The following is an 18,890-nucleotide window of genomic DNA, read 5'->3' on the forward strand; positions in this document are numbered from 1 at the left end:
ATCAGTGATCCTAAGGTCATGGAAAACCTTAGAACTTAGTTTGGAGGGTTAAATAACACTAGATTTTCATGACCCAAAAGGAAAATATTACTGCCTTCCTCTCATGCCAACTGACAGAACATGTCACTTTCATCTCCAAGCCATTCCAGATCTGATCTACTAAGAATGCAAGCTCTTTTTATATTTTATCTCTGTCTTATAATGCAAACTCCTTAAAGCCAAGAGTTTTATCTTCGAATATGTTATATACAAGAGTGATCAGAGCTAGAGCTAATTAGTGTTTTTATAGAGTCATTATTATTATCATTTTAAGTGTAGGCATATATCAACCTGACAACTCAAATTTATAGGATAGATAAACGAAGAACATTTACTCATTTTACAAAAGAGGACTGCCCAGGGCTTATTAAATCTCACATTCTTTAACATTTTATCAATGTAGCATAGGACTTTTCAGGAACACACATAATTTTATAAAGCAGAAAATGCCATCTAAAACAGATTAAAAAATAAATAAAAGTTTCTATGCTGAGTTTCCTTTTCAAGAATATCTTCAAACAGAATGTATCAATGCTGCCTCTTGAGCAGTCTCCCCCCTGTTCATAATTCAATGGATTGAGAAATTTCTCCCATCAGCCCCAGCACTCTGGGCCTATAGCCTGGCCTCATATTCCAATTTGCATCCTCTCTTTGCTATAGGTAATTAAAATTAAAACAAAACATGCTCTTTAGTGCTAATAATCTTACAGATATAAGTTAGAAATTGAGAGACAATTTATAAGAATTCAGCTGACTCAAACAATGTATTATTCTTTCAGCAAAATCGTTTCTCTTTTTATTTGATCTTTATCTTGAGGTTTGTTAGTCTCCCTTTTAGACCCACTGTCATAAGAGATCCTGGGTTCTCTTAGACTAGATGGAGGTATCTCACCTGAGTTTTGCTGTTGTTGTTGTTGTTTGTTTGTGTTTTGTTTGTTTTCTTGTGAGTTTTTTTTTTTTCCTTTTGTTATTTATTCACAGTAGTCACCTAAAATCACTTGATCAAATTTTGGATAACTTCTATTTCAACAACCACAATTATATTGTGTTAATAACAAAAATAACACACCTCTAATTATAAGTGTGAGATACTACTGGTTCTAGGATGTATTTTCATTTCAAAGATGTTAAAATGTGAAAGCATGTGTTATACACAAGCAGTGAAATATGGAAGCAAGCATTTTCTGGCTTGCGATGCAGAAACTTTAAGATTCTTTTTATGTTTGTAGGGCATCAAGCCTTAGATCAGATTGACCCCTAACTTTCATTACCAACCTTTCCTAATTTCTAAATCAACCTTACCAGGACTCGGAATACATAACGATTACTGCCCCATGAGTTGTGGGTCCTAGTAAATCTGGCTGCTTTAAGCATGGCTAATCCTGGGACTCTATGTTCTTAGAAGTCACTGTTTTCTCTGACTGATCTTACTGCTGGCTTTTTGGGAACTTAATCTCTGTCTGTTTTCTCATTCGGCATACCTGCCTCTTACTGGACCTCGAGACTATGCAAAGCCGAGCTGGCATCTTAGTTCATTCGAGCTGCTCTAACCTCAGAGTAGGTGGCCTATAAACAACAGAACTTAATTTCTCACAGTTCTGGAGCCTGGAAGTCTTGGATCAAGGTGCCCGCGTGGTTGGGTTCTTGTGAGGGCCCTCTTCTCAGCTGTAGACATGGATTTACCTTTGTACCCTCCATGGCAGAGAGCAGAGAGAGGAAGCCACCTCTCTCCTGACTCTTATAAGCCCATGGATCCCTTTCATGAGGGCTCCACCCTCATGACCTCAGCTAAGGCTAATTACCTCCTGAAGGCCCCACCTCTTAAGATAATCATGTGGGTGGGGGGCACGGTTTCAATGTATAAATTTGTGGGGCCCACATATGTAGTCTGTAACAACTGCCTTGATTGGATACAGAATTCTGAGTGGCTCTTTCTAGTTCTTTCAGCGTAGAGGTTAGGAAGGATCCTATACTCTACCTGCGCTGCTCATTTGTTGCCCAGGTGCCTCTATTTCTTATTTCCTCATCCACCTTCTCAGAGATCAGTACCTCTCGGAACCAAACCTGGGGTTGGTCTGCGTCTTCAGCCCCTCGGTATTTCTGCTGGATTCCATGTCAGGAGTTCACTCTTCTCTAGCACTTGAAACCCGCAACGTGCCCAGCAGTGCTAGACTATGTATTTCTAGATTTCAAACAACCTGCATTTGGGAGAGCTGGGGCAGGATGGCCAGCACCGCCAGAATAATGCCTGTCCCACCACCGTCAACATGAGGTTTGGCACTAGTGACCAAGACTTCACTTTCCTAGGATAAATAAAAAGCCCATCTCTCCTGCACACATTCAGACTCCCAGGTCAAGCCTCCTCTAATTAATGGTGTATTGTTTTATGTGGAGCATGGATTCAAAACTCAGCTGCCAACATGGAATTCCCTTTCATTGGCTTGGACTGACATGGTGTATAAACTTCACTGTTGTCACCTCACTGGGCTCGCAGTAGTCCCTTCTCTCTATCTTCTGCCCTGGCCCCCTGAACTGCCGCCATCCCGGCCCATGGTTCACTGGGGCTATGTGAGAACAGGGAGAAAATGGAGAAGAAAAATAGCTACCGAATCGATCTCTCCTTTGTTCTTTACCCAGTCTCAGTAAATAGGAAACACGATGAACGTGGTGTTTTTATTTTTTATTTTTTTCTTATAATATTTTATTGAGGAAAGGTTAACATTAAAAGGAAATTTTCTGACTGTATGAATGTTGCAGAGTTATTTTCGGACCTCTGGTCCTTCACCCATGTCAATACGTAGTAGTGGTGTGTAGGAAGACACAGTGGCAGGGAGATACATACAGTTATTAGGGACAAACTAAGAATGAATATCAAACACAGTCTTAAAGATTAGCAATCAAATACCAAGATGATGCAGTAGGTAAATGCTATGCTTACCTTCTCTCACAACTACAACAAAATCACAACTAAACTATGAAACAACCATCACTGAAAATTACCTAAAATCTTGCTGAACCGAAGCCCTACAACTAGGGACCTACCTCAAGACCGGTAGGAGGGGGCAGAGACTCTGAACCGGCTGGTCCCACACCCTTGTGTGACCATTAATGATCAAGAGGGATATTTTGGCTGTGGAGGCCCCCACCCCCAGAGGAGTGAGAGGTCTCAGCCCCACCCCAGCCCAAGGTTCCAGTGCTGGGGAGAGAAATCCTCATAATTTCTGGTTATGAAAACCAGCGGAGATTGTGACTGAGACTGAGCATGGCTGCACTGCCAGGTGCTCCTCTTAAAGGGACCGCATGCAGACTTACCCACTGACAGAATTACTTGCTCTGAGCTCCAGCACTGGGGCAGCAACTGGAAAGGTGAGAGGGACATATAGTGGGGAACTGAGTTGTCTGGCTTAGAACTGGGTCTAGAGAGGCAGCTTTTTCATGGATGGAGGAACTGGTGGAGGCCATTGTTCCTTTGCTGAGTCCTCTCCCTTCCCTATGTGTGGACACAGGTGGCCACCATATCTAAGTCTCTGCCAATTGTTCACCACACCCTGGCGATTCAAGACCTGGCCCCACCCAATTTTCAGTCACACCCAAGCTGCTTCCAGTGGCGTTTTCATACAAATTTTCTGCCTTGGCTCATGCTGCAGACTTTCCTAGGGTCTCTCAAAGGTTCACAGAACCCAGACAAGCAGCATCCAGCTTGAGCATGTCCTGTACCTCTGGCTGAGCAGCTCTAAGCCTGGCACTAGCAACAGCTGGCCTTGGTTTGAGACTTGGCCTTTCAAGGAGCATCCAAGCATGGCACGGCTGCCTTTCAGATTGCTTTGTGGCTCCTGCTAGGTGGCTCCAGGCATGGGCTGTGGCTGAACTTGACCTACAGCAGATCCCTTTTAAGGTGGTCCTGGGGCTGGCACCCCTAGGGGCCAGCTTCAAAATGAGCTACAACATCACCCAGCTGCCTCCAAGTATGACGCACCCAGCAGGTGGATTGGCCAGGCACCAGGGCCCTGCTGAGGCAGATCGTGCTCCACAGGATCAGCCCCTGCACAACAACTCTCCCCCTGTAGTCAAGGCCAGTCCTCACAACCAGTGAGCCCAGGGTCAGTCCCTCCCACTGATGTGCAATTATCAACCAAGGCTCAAACTACAAGAGGAGGGCACACACAACCCACACAAGGGACATACTTGCAGTTCGTGGCCCAGGAAGACTGAGCCCCACAGCACACGTACTACATAAGGCAACTCTACTAAGACCGGAAGACATAGCAGCTGTGGGGACAGAGCCAGGAGTGCAGTTTCCAGGCTCTTGGCCTCACGTGGAAAGGTGCTGGCTCAGGTAGTAAATGGTCATCAATTGTGATTGGATGGCCATCAGCTGTTTCTAGTTGGCCGTCAGTTGTAACCAGTGAGCCATTGGTCACTAATATAACTGCTGTGGCTACGCTAGCAGAAAATGGGGGCTAGGAAGAAGATGGTGGTTGAGCCTGCAAATGGTGCAGTGAGGGTTGTGAACAGTGTGGCTCCTGCTTCTTGTGTCTCCAACCCATTCGCCAGCGAGAGTATAGTGGTATGACTCCCCTATCTGTGACTCCGTGGGTGTTCCTTTTTGGCCTCACCATGTCCTGTGTTCTTATGTGGGGAGCGGGAGCTGAGATCCCGCAGGCCACCCTGCATGACAGCAGCCCTACCTAATACATAGAAACAAACACAGGGAGGCAGCCAAAGAGGGGAGACAAAGAAACATATCCCAAATGAAAGAACAGAACAAAGCTCCAGAAAAGGAACTAAGCAAAATGGAGACAAGCAATCTACCAGATGCAGAGTTCCAAACACTGCTTATAAGGATGCTCACCGATCTCAGGGAGAACTTTAACAAAGAGATAGGAAATATAAAAATAGAGATAGAAAACATGAAAAAGAACCAATCAGAAATAAAGAATACAAAAACAGAAATGAAGAATATATTACAGAGAGTCAACAGTAAATTAGATGAAGCAGAGAATTGAACCAGCAATGTAGAAGATAGGTGTGGGGACAGAGTCCCAGAGAACAGTTTCCAGGCTCTCAGCCTCACATGGAAAGGTGCTGGCTGGGGTAGCAGTTGGCCATCAGCTGTTACCAGTTAGCCATTAGCCACTGATATAACTGCCGTGGCTAAACTAGCAGGCGGCGGATGGTGGCTGAGCTAGCAAGCGCGGATTGCAGTTAGCACAGTGCATGGCAGTTAGCACGGCGGATTGCAGTTAGGAAGTGAGATTGGTTGGCAGAGTAGACAGCGGTTTGCGGATCGAGTGGCTCCTGCTTCCTGTGTCTCCAACCCAGCCGCCAGCGAGAATATAGTGGTATGACTCCCCTATCTATGGCTCTGTGGGTGTTCCTTTTTGGCCTCACCATATCCTGAATTCTTATGTGGGGAGCAGGAGCTGATACCCCGCATGATGTCCCGCATGACACCCAGCATGACACATGGCACAGCGAGCAGGATATGGTGCCGGCCAAAACTCTCCGAAGGACGGTGGAGCAGTTTGTGTGTATGAACACTCAGTCTCAGGAAGACCAGGAGGAGCAGCTGCCGGAGAGCTCGACCCCTGTGGAGGGGTGGGAGGACACGGACGGTTCCCCAACCAGCATAAGTCCGAGAAAGTGAAGATCATTGAAGCCCTGTGGGCTGGGAAGTGCTTGCTGAGGCAGCCCGGATGCAGAACTTGTAGTCCCATGAGGAAACAGTTGCTGAGTCCTCCGTGGGAGATGAGGGTGAGGTCAAGGTCGTCCCTCACCCCAAGGGCAGCCCTGGCGAATGACTATGGACTATAGGGAATTGCTTTCTATCCCTAATTTAATAGATCGCTTGACTGTTTGGTTGGGAACGTACCACCATGTAGTGGAACTAGCGGATGTTTGCTTTTGTCTCGACTGACCACCGTCGAGAATATGTGAGATCCCTGGTTGTGCCCAGAAAGACTGGCGGTACCCTGAGAAACCCTGGCTGTGCCCAGGAAGTCTGGCTGTGCCCAGAAAGGGTAGCAGTGCCCTGAGAACCCTGGATGTGTCCAGGAAGTCTGGCTGTGCCCAGAGAGAGTGGCAATGCCCTGAGAGGCCCTGGCTGTGCCCGGGGAGACTGATGGTACCCTAAGAAGACCAGGAAGTCTGGCTGTGCCCAGAAGGACTGGTGGTACCTTGAGAAACCCTGGCTGTGCACAGAGAGCCTGGCTGTGTCCAGGATATTGCATTCACCTTTAGGCTCCTCGCACAGGGTTCCTCGTGGAAAACGCTTGTCGCATAGATTGTGAGGTGAGACCCTGTAGGGGTAGAGAGTGGGGACAAAGCCAGGAGTGCAGTTTCCAGGCTCTCGGCCTCACATGGAAAGGTGCTGACTCAGGTAGTAAATGGCCATCAACTGTGATTGGATGGCCATCAGCTGTGGCTAGTTGGCCATCAGCTGTAACCAGTGAGCCATTGGCCACTAATATAACTGCCGTGGCTACGCTAACAGCAAATGAGGGATAGCAAGAAGATGGTGGCTGAGCTAGCAAGAGCGGATTGCAGTTAGCAAGTGAGATTGGTTGGCAGAAAGAAGTGGACGGCAGGTTGCAGATAGTGTGGATCCTGCTTCCTGCGTCTCCAACCCAGCCACCAGCAAGAATATAGTGGTATGACTCCCCTATCTATGTCTGTTCCTTTTTGGCCTCACCATATCCTGCATTCTTATGTGGGGAGCAGGAGCTGAGACCCCGCATGACACCCTGAATGACAATAAGGTAGCAGAAAACACCGAATCACAACAGCAAAGAGAAAAAAAGAATCCAAAAAATTGAGAGTTTATGGGGCCTCTGGGACAACATCAAGTGTGCCAACATTAGCATTATAGGGGTACCAGAAGGAGAAGAGGGAGAGCAAGGAATTAAAAACCTATCTGAAGAAATGACAGAAAAGTTCTCTAACCTTGTGAAGGAAATAGATATACAAGCCCAGGAAGTGCAGAGTCCTAAACAAGATAAACCCAAAGAGGTCCACACCAAGACACATCATAATTAAAATGCCAAAGGTTAAAGACAAAGAGAGAATCTTAAAAGCAGCAAGAGAAAAGCAGTTAGTCACCTATAAGGGAGACTGGCAGCTGATTTCTCAATAGAAACTTTGCAGGGCAGAAGGGATTGGTGGGAAATATTCAAAGTGATGAAAAGTAAGGACCTACAACCAAGATTATTCCACTCAGCAAGGCTGTCATTTATAATTGAAGGACAGATAAAGAGTTTCCTAGGCTAGAAGAAGCTGAAGGAGTTCATCATCCCAAACCAGTATTACAAGGAATGTTAGAGGGACTTCTTTAAGATGGGAAGGTGGTTAGGAATGTATGAAAGGGGCAGGGATTAAGAAGTACAGATTGGTTGTTACACAGTAGTCATGGGGGTGTAGGGTACAGCATAAGGAATATAGTTAATAATATTGTAATAACTAGGTGTGGTGCCAGATAGGTACTAGGTCTATCAGGGCGATAGATGGGAATGGGGTTAGGGGCAGGGTGAAAAAGGTGAAGGTATTAAGAGATACAAATTTGTAGTTACAAAATAGTCAAGGGGATGTAAAGTAGGGAATACAATCAATAATATGCTAACAAATATGGTGGTACTAGTTAGGGGGATCACTCCCTAAATTATATAAATGTCTAACCACTATGCCATACACTTGAAAGTAGCATAAAATAATATTGAATGTCAACTCTAATTGAAAAATTCAAAAAGGGGTGGGGGGAGATCAATCATATTGTGATAGCGTGGTGCAGTGTCAGATGGTTGCTGGACTTATCATGGTGATCACTTGTTTAGCATAGGAAATAAAATCAATAATGTGGTAATAACATTGTATAGAGCTAGGTTGGTACTGTTGAATAACTATGATGCAAACCTGAAACTAATATAATATTGTACGTTAGCTGTATTTTAGTAAAAAGCCTCAAAAAAAATAAATAAAAGATTAGCAATCATCATGGACGTAGAGGCGAGCTTCTTAGGAATGTTCAGCAAAGTAGTTTTACCCCATGAGATTGCATGATGTTTTATCTAAGTGACGTCTGTTGCTCTCTTTAGAATTCATAAAATGTAGCAGGAATACGTGACTTGGCAGACCTGGGCTGAAAGAAGGAATTGTCACGTACTGGCTGTGAGACCTTAGACAAGCCTTCTAATCTCTCTGCGGCTCAGTGTTCCCCTGTAAACTAGGGACCGGTATCTGCCCTGTGTATATCATTTTAGTGCGACGGACGATGCAAACAAAAATGATGTAATAAATGTGAAAGAACACGTGTGTGAATTTTGAAATGCTGGGTATCTGACAGTGAATAGGAATAATCCCTCTAACAGTCACTGTCTTGTCACATGATGTCTGTTCTCCACCCCCTTGCCTTTCTCTCCTGGCCCCAGTAGTCTGAGCACCTCTGGCTGCTTTGGGATTTGCGGGCCTTGCTTCTGGGTGGAGGTTATGGATACATGCTGGATTCACAGACTAACAGCTGCCCCAAGGAGCGAATTTAAGTTAGACATAGATGTAAAAAATGGTGGCAGTGATTGACTGTAGAATGCAAACTTGAGGTCTCTGCATGCAAATTCAAGAATGGGATTACATGCGGTGCCCTTGACCCACTGACTGTCTCCCGCCACTCTGAACTGTGAAATGCCCTTCAGTCATGTGCTCATCTACAACCTGAACAACAAAGCACCCTGTGCAACCACAAAACGTTCTCACATCTAAGAAACAGGCCCCGTTGCACATTCTTATTCATTGGTATCTACGTTTTCCCATACGATCTATTTATTTGTCTGTAGGAAACGTCCACTTTTCAGACTGTTTCATTGAGTGATCTATAAGCAGTGGTCAATCCTATTTGTGTTACATTTATAGGACCCCTTGAATTTCCTAAACTAAAGAGGAGAATCTGCTGTTTAGCTAAGAAATCTGTTCAACTTAATGCAGATTTTATACTTCCTTTTAAATCCCAGACTGAGCTCTTCTTTTTCAGTTTTTCAGAGAAAAACCGAAGCATGTACTTCTAAGAAACCCGTGAATGCAGCACGTGTCTCCATCATTAAGGCAAACAGCATCTTTCTTACATAATGGGAATATGAGGCATCAACTCTAAATCTGATCTGGTCCTAATTCAATTAAATCATTACATTCTTGTCCTTCACTGATTTTCTTGCCTACAGAAAACCATGCAATGAATGTGTTAAATGGCCATTTTTAAATAGTATGTGCATTCAAAGAGGGGGAAAAAAAAGCCCACAATTTAATGCTAAAAAGGGGAATAAACTGCTGATCTTTTTTTTTTCTTTCTTTCTTTTTTCTTTTTTTTTTTTAACAAATGGCTGGGAGGGTTATAATGTATTAGATTTTTTTTCCAGGGGTAATCTTAGATGTGGAGTGAATGAAGTGAAGTCTGTTATCAGTCCATAACATCTGCCGCAGTGTCAAGTGATGAAATGGGTGACTCCAGAGCCCAAGACAGCTGGGACGGCTTTCTTAATGCAGGAGGGTATTGTGCAAACAAACAGACACTGATACGGTCTATGGTTGTCACAATTATTCAGGCTGGTGATACATCTTCCCGTATTAGCTGCTTGAGCAGTCCTATTTCTTTTAAAGTAAACTACTGTATAACAATCACCATCCTGGCCTGTGAGTCAGTGGGTACAAATAGAATAAATACTCTGGATATAAAAAATAAATATAAATTAAAATTTATCACCAGAGCAATAAACTGAAAAACAGATGCAAGATGTAACAAAACAAAGCAAAATGTAGAGTGAAGGTGGGACAGAAGAAAAGCAAACCAAAATCTAAAACGTTACCTAAAACAAACAAACAAACAAACAAACAAACAAACAATGAATGAATAATTTTCTTGAATCTTTACAGTGTTACGGGTTCCTGTGTAGTTTAAGTAAAAGGTGTTAAAAACACTGGGGCAGCTGATTTTATTTCATGTTTCTGCCAAGGTCTGTGATCAGCATCACGGGACCAGTTATTAAAAATGACGGGGCCTAAGTTTTAAGCATGGGGGAAGGTTTTATACAATGGAGAAAAGTAATCATTCAGCAATTTATTATTTACATAAATCTATATTTAAAGGAGTTACCGAATTTCATTACAAATGAAAGCTTGATTTCCTCCAGACAAGCTTTCTGGTGGATACAGAAATATTTTGATCCTAATTGGAAATGTTATAGCCTGCACATGACTTTCAGTTCAAATATTATACAATAAATCCTCAAATACATAACCTGGCTTTTGGATCAACAATCTAGGACCTGGTGCAAGAATTATAACCTTTAAATTCTCTGTGCTCTGGGCACTAAGAATCACTGACAGCAAGACTGTTCATGAGACCTCAAAGCTCATGTAGTCTCATGTAATAATCGTGCAGATGGGAAAAGTAATATGAAAGAGGTGAAGATTTTCCTAGTAGGTAGTTTGGGCTTGTGTTTATTCTATCACATTAAGCCACCTCTTTCTCCATTACCAATATACTTACCTATAGCAGAATTAAAAGTAAGCCATTGTCCGTTTCTGTTAACAAGACAGACACCTGAAAATCAAATAAAAGTGGAAAATTAAATCCAAGTTACTAAAGTTTTATTGAGATAGTGTATCTTAAAAATCAGGATGAAAAAAAACAAAAATCCATTCAAATATTTTTATTTTAAATTTTACCAGGTGCACACTGGTACGGATTTTGTAACATGCATTTCAAGTATGCGTTCATTCATGATTAAGTCAAGTGCAAGTGCCATGAAGGCCCCAAAATGCCTAAATTGGTATTCTGTAAGGAATGGATCCTACCTTATTCATCACTGTATCTGTCGTAATATCTCACAGTGCTTCAATGCTTGGCAAATTGTAGTTATTCATCAAATGCTGATTCAACTTTTTTTTTTTTTTTGGTTTTGAAGAAGCAAAAATAAACTCAATTATCTTAGAAATCAGGTACAACTGTTATGAGAATGCTTCCTCTCTGACAATGGGACATTGTCGCTCATTCATTCATTCAACAAACACTTGTTGAGCAGCTCCTGAATTTACCTTTTAAAGGTAAAATAGTGGAACAGTGAATGAGACAGAACAACTCCTGCCCTTAGGAAGCTTACAGTCTCTTAGAAAGGACTGACATTGAGCTAGTAATCCTAAGTGTAACAAAGGAGACATTCAGGGAACCCTACCTACCGTGTTTCCCAGAAAATAAGATCTAGCTGGACAATCAGCTCTAAATGCGTCTTTTGGAGAAAAAATTAATATAAGACCCAGTATTTGTATTATATTATATTATACCCAGTCTTATAGTAAAATAGACCAGTCTTGTATTAATTTTTGCTCCAAAAAACGCATTAGAGCTGATTGTCTGGCTAGGTCTTATTTTTGGGGAAACACGGTACACGTAAAAGGAAGCTCAGCTAGTAGTGTCAGAGAAGGTACTATGGACCCACTGTTTCCCTGAGGAACTGGCTTTTCACGTTAAAGTCACAGAAGAAGTAGGAGCTCCACATGCAACAGGGGAGGGAGCAAACACAGAATTCTAGACAGAGAGAAAGGCATAAGCAAGAAAAAGCATGGTGAGCTCCCAAACCCCAGGAAAGCAGGGGTAAGTGAGGGACAGAGAAAAAGGAGGTGGCAAGGTGCTTGGAGAGAGGAGTGCTTACGTAAGATCGAGTTGAAAACATAGACCTGGCCATACTGTACAGGAACTTAGGAGCAGGAACGATATTCAAACTATTTAGCAGTCACTAAATCATAGGCACTAATCATTCAGAAGTGACTCCCGGCCCTGAACTCTAATATTAACCCAAAGACAATCAGTTAGCAGTAGTTACATATGTGAGTGTGGAGTACAGGACAAAAATCTGGGTCCCTAAGTGATGGCCTGGAGCTCAGCAGCTCGATGGGCCTGGAACCATCACCTCAGGAGTGTTACGTTTGTGAAAACAGACACTTAACACTGTTTAAATCACTATCCCTGCGTGTCTTTCACAATGGCGGCTTAGCTTTGTCCAGACTAAGATAGTCGGCTATATAGGTTGTTCAGAGCAGAGATGGGATTATAGCTTCTAGAGAATGACCACCTGTCCACACACATTTTGACGGTGAATAATACTAGTATATGCCTCTCTCAAGAGGTGAAGTCTGACACACGGCACCCCAAAGAACCATTACTCAGAAAGTTTATAAAGCTGCAGTGAGGGGAGAGTTGATACAAAATAAGAGCTTGCTTGTTTATTTGTTCATGTATTTTTAGCAGTCAAAAAAATTATTTGACCTAAACCAAGCATATGCGAGGTAGAGGTTTTAGAACCCTAGGACTGCCTTCTGACCATAGTCAATTAATCCTCCCAAATTGCCACCCCCTCTTCTGTTTAAAGTAAAAAGATATTTCATATGGCTTACAAGTAGGGCTGATATTCAGCAAGTGTGTGTTGTTTGTTTAATATTTGTATCTGTTGATATTGTTTCAAAGAGATTTTGCACAAATGGCACCTTTATAAAACTGCCCATCCATGCCAGCACTCTCTATTCCCCTTACCTGTCTCTCTTTTATTTCTTCCCCCAGCGCTTTTCTTTATATAGCATACTATGAAATTTACTCATTTACTGTCCTGCCTGTTTACTGCCTGTATTTCCCCACTGGAATAAAAGCTACACAAAGGAAGGGATCTTCCACTGTTTTAGTTCCTTGGTGTATTCCGAACATCCGGAAGGTAACTGGCATTAATAGGTGCTGTGGATAATTATTAAATTGAGCTTAAGTGACGTGGCTTGTTTTGCTCCTTAATTCAGTGGTGCATTGCTACTACCCACCTGGTCAATCTTACTTACTGCACAGTGGTGATTCGAGCTGGTGGAAGAGGCATGCCCATCCTAAGGCTTGGACTAGAAATGGCACGTTATGGTTTGCACTCATATTCCACTGGCAAGCACTCCATCACACACCTACACTTAACTGCATGTGAGGATAGAAAATATAATCTAGGAGAAAAAACACCTCTAAAACAAAAGGAGAGTATATTTTGGTGGACAACTGACAGTTTCTCCTACTTTGACCCTAAGTGTTTGCTGAATACTCACTGAAGCAAAGGTCTTCATTGAAATGGATTGATGCTGTTACCCAAGCAAGAGGTTTTTCTGAGGGAAAAAAAAAAAAAAAATCAAATATGTATTGTATTCCTTTTGCCAATACTAGAATAAAACTGAAAGTATTATCTACAGATGCTTTCTAAGTAACATAGGAGCAAAATTACAGAAGTGTAGGATGATGGCTTCGTTAAAATATTGCAATAGTTAATTATGTGTCATATATTTAACTAAGCTTTAAATATCTAGAGCACATTTTATTTTATTTTTTTGCCAAGAGATCAATCAAATAGTAAATAAATAGACTTAATTGTAATTATTAGGGTTAACCTAAATTAATTTTAAAAATTAAAAATGATAACTGTTGAACAATATATCTAAAAGTTAACATTAAAAATTAAAAACCTAACTTGTTTCTCATTAATTCAGTAAACATTTTTTGGTAAATCTTCCTTAATTTTGTTTATAGAAATTAGTATCCTACATACATTTGATATCCTTGTAGTTTATAGCACTAACAGTCAAGTTATTACTTTTTATGCCCTGAACAACTAAGAGAGTCTCACTCTCTTGGAATGGGAGAGAAATTCACACTTAATGAGTGACAAATGTATACCAACAAATTATATGCTTGTTATTTTTCCAAATAATATTTGTAAGGTAAGTATCATTGTTAAAGTTTGTGTATATTTTAATAATATTTCCAGCATTACCCATCTTATAAATAGGACGTCCAGGATTTGAATCTAGTTGGTCCAAATCCAAAACCAAAGAAAACTGTTCTAAATAGTCACACAGTTAATAAATACATTAATTCATATTTTTAATTTAGACATTCATGTATAAATGTAAGTGTTTAGAGGGCAGAATCCTTATCTGTCTTGTTTGCAAAGTATTTTCAGTACTTTAAACATTGCCAACAGAATTAAGGATTCAATAAAACTTTGTTGGATGAACGAACGATGGTTAATGGCTGGAAATCTGTTATGTGCAAAACTCTGTGCTGGATCCTATTGGGGTAAAACCTTGAGGATATTATATGAGGTCCCCTAAGTCATAAAGCCTTAGACTCTAGTAGAGAAAAATAAATATTGTACAAATAATGCCCCAATAACATACAAGACAAAAATATCAATGCTTTAGTGCAAGAAAGAGAAGGAGATACCATCTATGTGAGAAATCCAGGACAGTCTTCTTTGAAGATGTAACAAATGAGCTAGACATTGCAGAATAGATTGCATATCAACAAGTCAAAGTTAGGAGTTGAGAGGAAGTTAATGACTGATGAACAACACAGCATATTCAAAGTTGTCGAGGTGGAAATACAAGAACATTATATTCAGAGATTAGTAAGTAGTCTTAAAAATTGTTGATCTTTTTGAAAAACAAAACAAAAACAAAAGAGGCATAAACCATTATATCTATATCATCTGTGTAAATGACTTACGTGGTTCCATTATATGGATGGCGATACACAAGGGACCACTGAATCTAGAGACAATCTTTATTCTTGAAACCCTTTCTGATGACAGTAGTATGCAGTGACAGAACTCTGTAATATAGCATCTTTCTCAATTAATGATTTAAAAACAAAAAACCACAACATAGTCTGAAAGAGTGTTCCACAGATGTCCTGTAGCTGTAGTTGGGCACGAGGTCAGAAAACAAGATGTACAGGTTTTCGTTTGTTTTTTTAACTTTGTAACTAACTCAACCAAATAAATAAATTGGTTTTTCACCCTCTCAAGCACCAACTCATGAGTTTGCTGCCTAATTGTTTTTGAGCATATAGGTCACTGTAAGATGATAAGGAGAACAGAATTACTCCAACTCTTATTGAGTAGGATTATGTGAGAGGCCCAGTGCGAAGTGATGGTGATACAAAGATACGTTAAACAGCCTCTGGCCCTGAGACATCATTGTCTACATAGGACAGTCTTCCAAATAGATTGATAAGAATACCTTACTGAGCTTTTCATGTACAAGTAGAGATCTTTCATTCTAGAAAGATCTACCATGAACCGAAATTAAAAAAAAATAATAATAATAATTTAGTAAGTTCTAGATCAGTTTTGTTACATTTGTTTTGTATCAGAGCTCTCAGAAGAGGAAGATTTTGCAGAATTTGGAAAAATAATCTTTTGTACATTAACAGCAAATGCTGCCAATTGGCGTTTCTTTCACTCCTTTCTTCCCTTTCTCCCTCCCTCCCTTCCTTCTGCTATAAATCCAGTATTTCCCTTATGGCAAGACTAATTAATATTTTTGAAAAACAGCTTCTCAGAACCTAAATATTCAGAAAATTTCTCTAGTATTTGTAATACTTTAATAATATAATACTTTCTAGACTAATATTTCATTTCTTTAATTAGCTAATGACTTTATCATATTACATACAGCTCATTAAAAATATCTTCAGATGGACTTGATGAAAATGGAATTTGATACTCTAAGGAATTTCAACTAAGCTTAATTATTTTTAAAAGATAAATTTCTTTTTTGCATTGGTATTTGTATCACTGACTTTCTATAGCTGAACATATACTCACAGACTTGAGGAGATATGCTTCAGTTTGCTCTTCTGCAAACTGTTTTTGAGAATCATTATTGAGTGGTTAAATCAATTTTATAGGTGAGAATTGGTTTTTCAAATGAAAGACAACATAGTAGCATAAATTAGAATAGAGGTGAAAACTATCATGCTACATTGCCCAGAGAAAGTATATGCTTAGCTTCTGAAACATTTTTTTATGTGAATGTGGATGTCAAGTCAGGATATAATTCTTATTTTGGGAAACAGAATAGTTTGAAAAACAAATACGCTTCATTTAGGCATAGATAATTGATGGTAGTTGGAAAGAAGACTTATTTTTCATCTAAATAGTTAGGATACCATGGGCCATAGAGGTCAATTGCTTGGTAAAGTTCTCTTCCTGAGTGTGCAATTGTAATGGAAGCCACCATGTAATTGATATTCTTTGAAATGGCTCAGACAGGTGATTTCTCCATTGATTTTTTTTTTTTCATACATGACCAAGTTACCACTATCCTTCCAAAACTAGATATATATTTCTTGCTTGGAACTGGGCATAAATTTGTTTTTTCTTTACTCAAGGAAAAAAGAGGCCAAATTGTATTGGATCACAGTACAGTCTGTTTTGTCCCATCTGTTGCCTTGAAAGGTTTTGTGGCTGACCTTCCAGCCTTTTATCATGGCCGGCTTTGTCAACATCAACAACTGATTATTCAGTACATTTAGATTTTGCTAGAATTTGCCTATCTCTGGGTAACCACCTGTTTCAAACACTGAGGTCAAAAATCTAAACACAGTCATACAGGTTCTCCCATTCATATCCTGTTCTCCTGGTTGGTTTTGACTGAAAAGGAAAACTGCTTTAACCATATTCTTGTTTGTTCTTAATTCATTTCAGGCTTGAAATGAATTATGTCTATTTCAAAAATTAGTTTGAGGCAGAAAAGAAATGAGATTTCTTCCCTTTTTTTCTCAGTGTCACCAGTTGCCCTTATATTTCATTGCTAGACATAATTATTACATCATTTAGGTCTCAATACAATGGCCATGTTGCTAAATCATGATAGCAAGCCACTGATAAAGTCTTTTGATTAGTCACAGACAGCTTTTGTAGGTGTCAGCTTGTATTCACTGCCGGCATCTTTTAAGCAATTTGGTTCCTCAGTAACTTTGTGTAGTCCTTCAGTTAATTACTGCTCGTACATTCTGGGGATTGAGTTGAGTTAACGGATGTCAGTACCCTTTCAGGATGCTAAATAGATGATCCCACAAATCCTGAAGGTGCCTGAGGTGATGCTAGCAGAATTATCTATAGCTATTTTCTACTTGGCATAGAAAATCCAGATAGTCACATACCTTCTACCTTGTTCTGAGAGATCCCCAATTACTTTAGCCAAAAACTGTCTCCAGCAATTTAACATGGTTCCCAATGTAACTCTATTAGAGATTGATCCTTATGAGTTCAGCCATTTTTCCCAGTCATCACCCAATATAATAAAATTATTTCCAAAAAGATGAACAATTTATAAAGCATTGTCATCTCAAGAAGAATGTGTTTGCTCCTTATTTCCCAGAAGGAAGTAATGGTCTTGTGGAATAAGAACATAGTTTAAGAAAAAGAAAGTTTTTGGCTCCCATTCTAGATCTGTCATTTTCTAGCTATGGCTCAGGTAAAGTCACCTCACCCCTGTGTCGGTCAGGGAATAATAAACCCACTTGCCCCATCCACCTTCCTCACGGGGCAGTTGTACAGGTTACATAAGCTAGAATAGGTGCAGGAGGAGAAGCAGTATTGTGTGGTGACAAAGAGCACAGGCTCTGAAGCCAAAATGCCTGAGTTCAGATGCCACCAAGCCACTGACTGCTGACTGGGTGACCTTCCTGTGCTCAGTCATCTCATCAGTAAAATGGGAATAATAACAGTAACTATGCAGAGATGATTGTGAGGGATAAATGAATTAATAAGTGTGAGGCATTCAGAACAGTGCTTAGCACCTAGTAAGCATGATGAAAATCTGGCTGTTACTAAGCGAGTGTGCCACCATCCGCTGTGAAGATGAGACAATCCTCGTAAGTTTTTAGGGAGTAAATTTGAAGGGAACAGGGCTTAGGCAAGGAAAGAAGACATGGGTAAAGTTACATAGTGGGGAGCTCTGGGTCCCGAAAACAACAAGAAAATAATTCAGGAAAGGGAAAGCAGATTTGGAGCATGATGGCAACCAGTTGGTAAGGTGTACACTTAACAATTTTGTTCAGAGTTGGCTTATGTTATAGTTTCTGCTCTCTCACATGCAATGAAAAATGCAGCAGGCTACAATGAAACAATATTTAGGGATTAAGAACATTTTAATATCTTACATGTATATTTATCTTCTCACATTAACAATCACACCAGGAATAACTCAATAAAAGAAGCCTGAAAATGATATGCATTTTGAGCCATAACCTTCCAGAAATTATGCAAATAAATTGTAAGTTTCCTTCAAAATAAACATCCTCATTCTCTCATAATAACCAAATAAAAACTTATAATAACTTACTCAGTTATTCCAATAATGTTGCCATTGCTCGAAATAGCTTTAGAACTTTTTCTTGAATGGCTTTCAGAGTCAATTTTGAGCTACATGAAGAAATCAGTCAATTAATTTAATAGCTACACTTATAATTTCATCTCATATTTTATTCATCAGTTGGTTTTTCTCTCTTGAAGATTTCTAGATTACAGTCAAGGCTACCAACCTAGTGCCTTTTACTCCTGTGATAACCTTGTCTTTTTTAATTTATTGGGGTGACAATTGTTAGTAAAATTACATAGATTTCAGGTGTACAATTCTGTATGACATCATCTATAAATCCCATTGTGTGTTCACCACCCAGAGTATAACCTTATCTTTTATTCCTAAAGAATTAATTTAATCCAATGATCAAACAACTTTTTTTGGACAGCTTTAGATAATAAATACTTTAGGTTTTGTGGGCCATCCTGTTTCTGTCATAACTAATCAAATCAGTTGTTTTAGCTTGAAAGAGTCAGAGACAATATGTGAATGAATGAATGTGGCATTGTTCCAATAAAACTTTATTTACAAAACAGGAGGTGGGCCCAATTTGGCCTACAGGCTGCGGTTAGACAACATCTGATATAACCTTTCAGGTAATGATGAGAATAACTGCTTTTTCCCCTTTTTACTAATAAGGAGTA

The sequence above is a fragment of the Rhinolophus sinicus genome, chromosome 1 (genome assembly GCF_057876585.1).
Source record: "Rhinolophus sinicus isolate RSI-liver-muscle chromosome 1, RSI-T2T, whole genome shotgun sequence".
Lineage (NCBI taxonomy): Eukaryota > Metazoa > Chordata > Mammalia > Chiroptera > Rhinolophidae > Rhinolophus > Rhinolophus sinicus.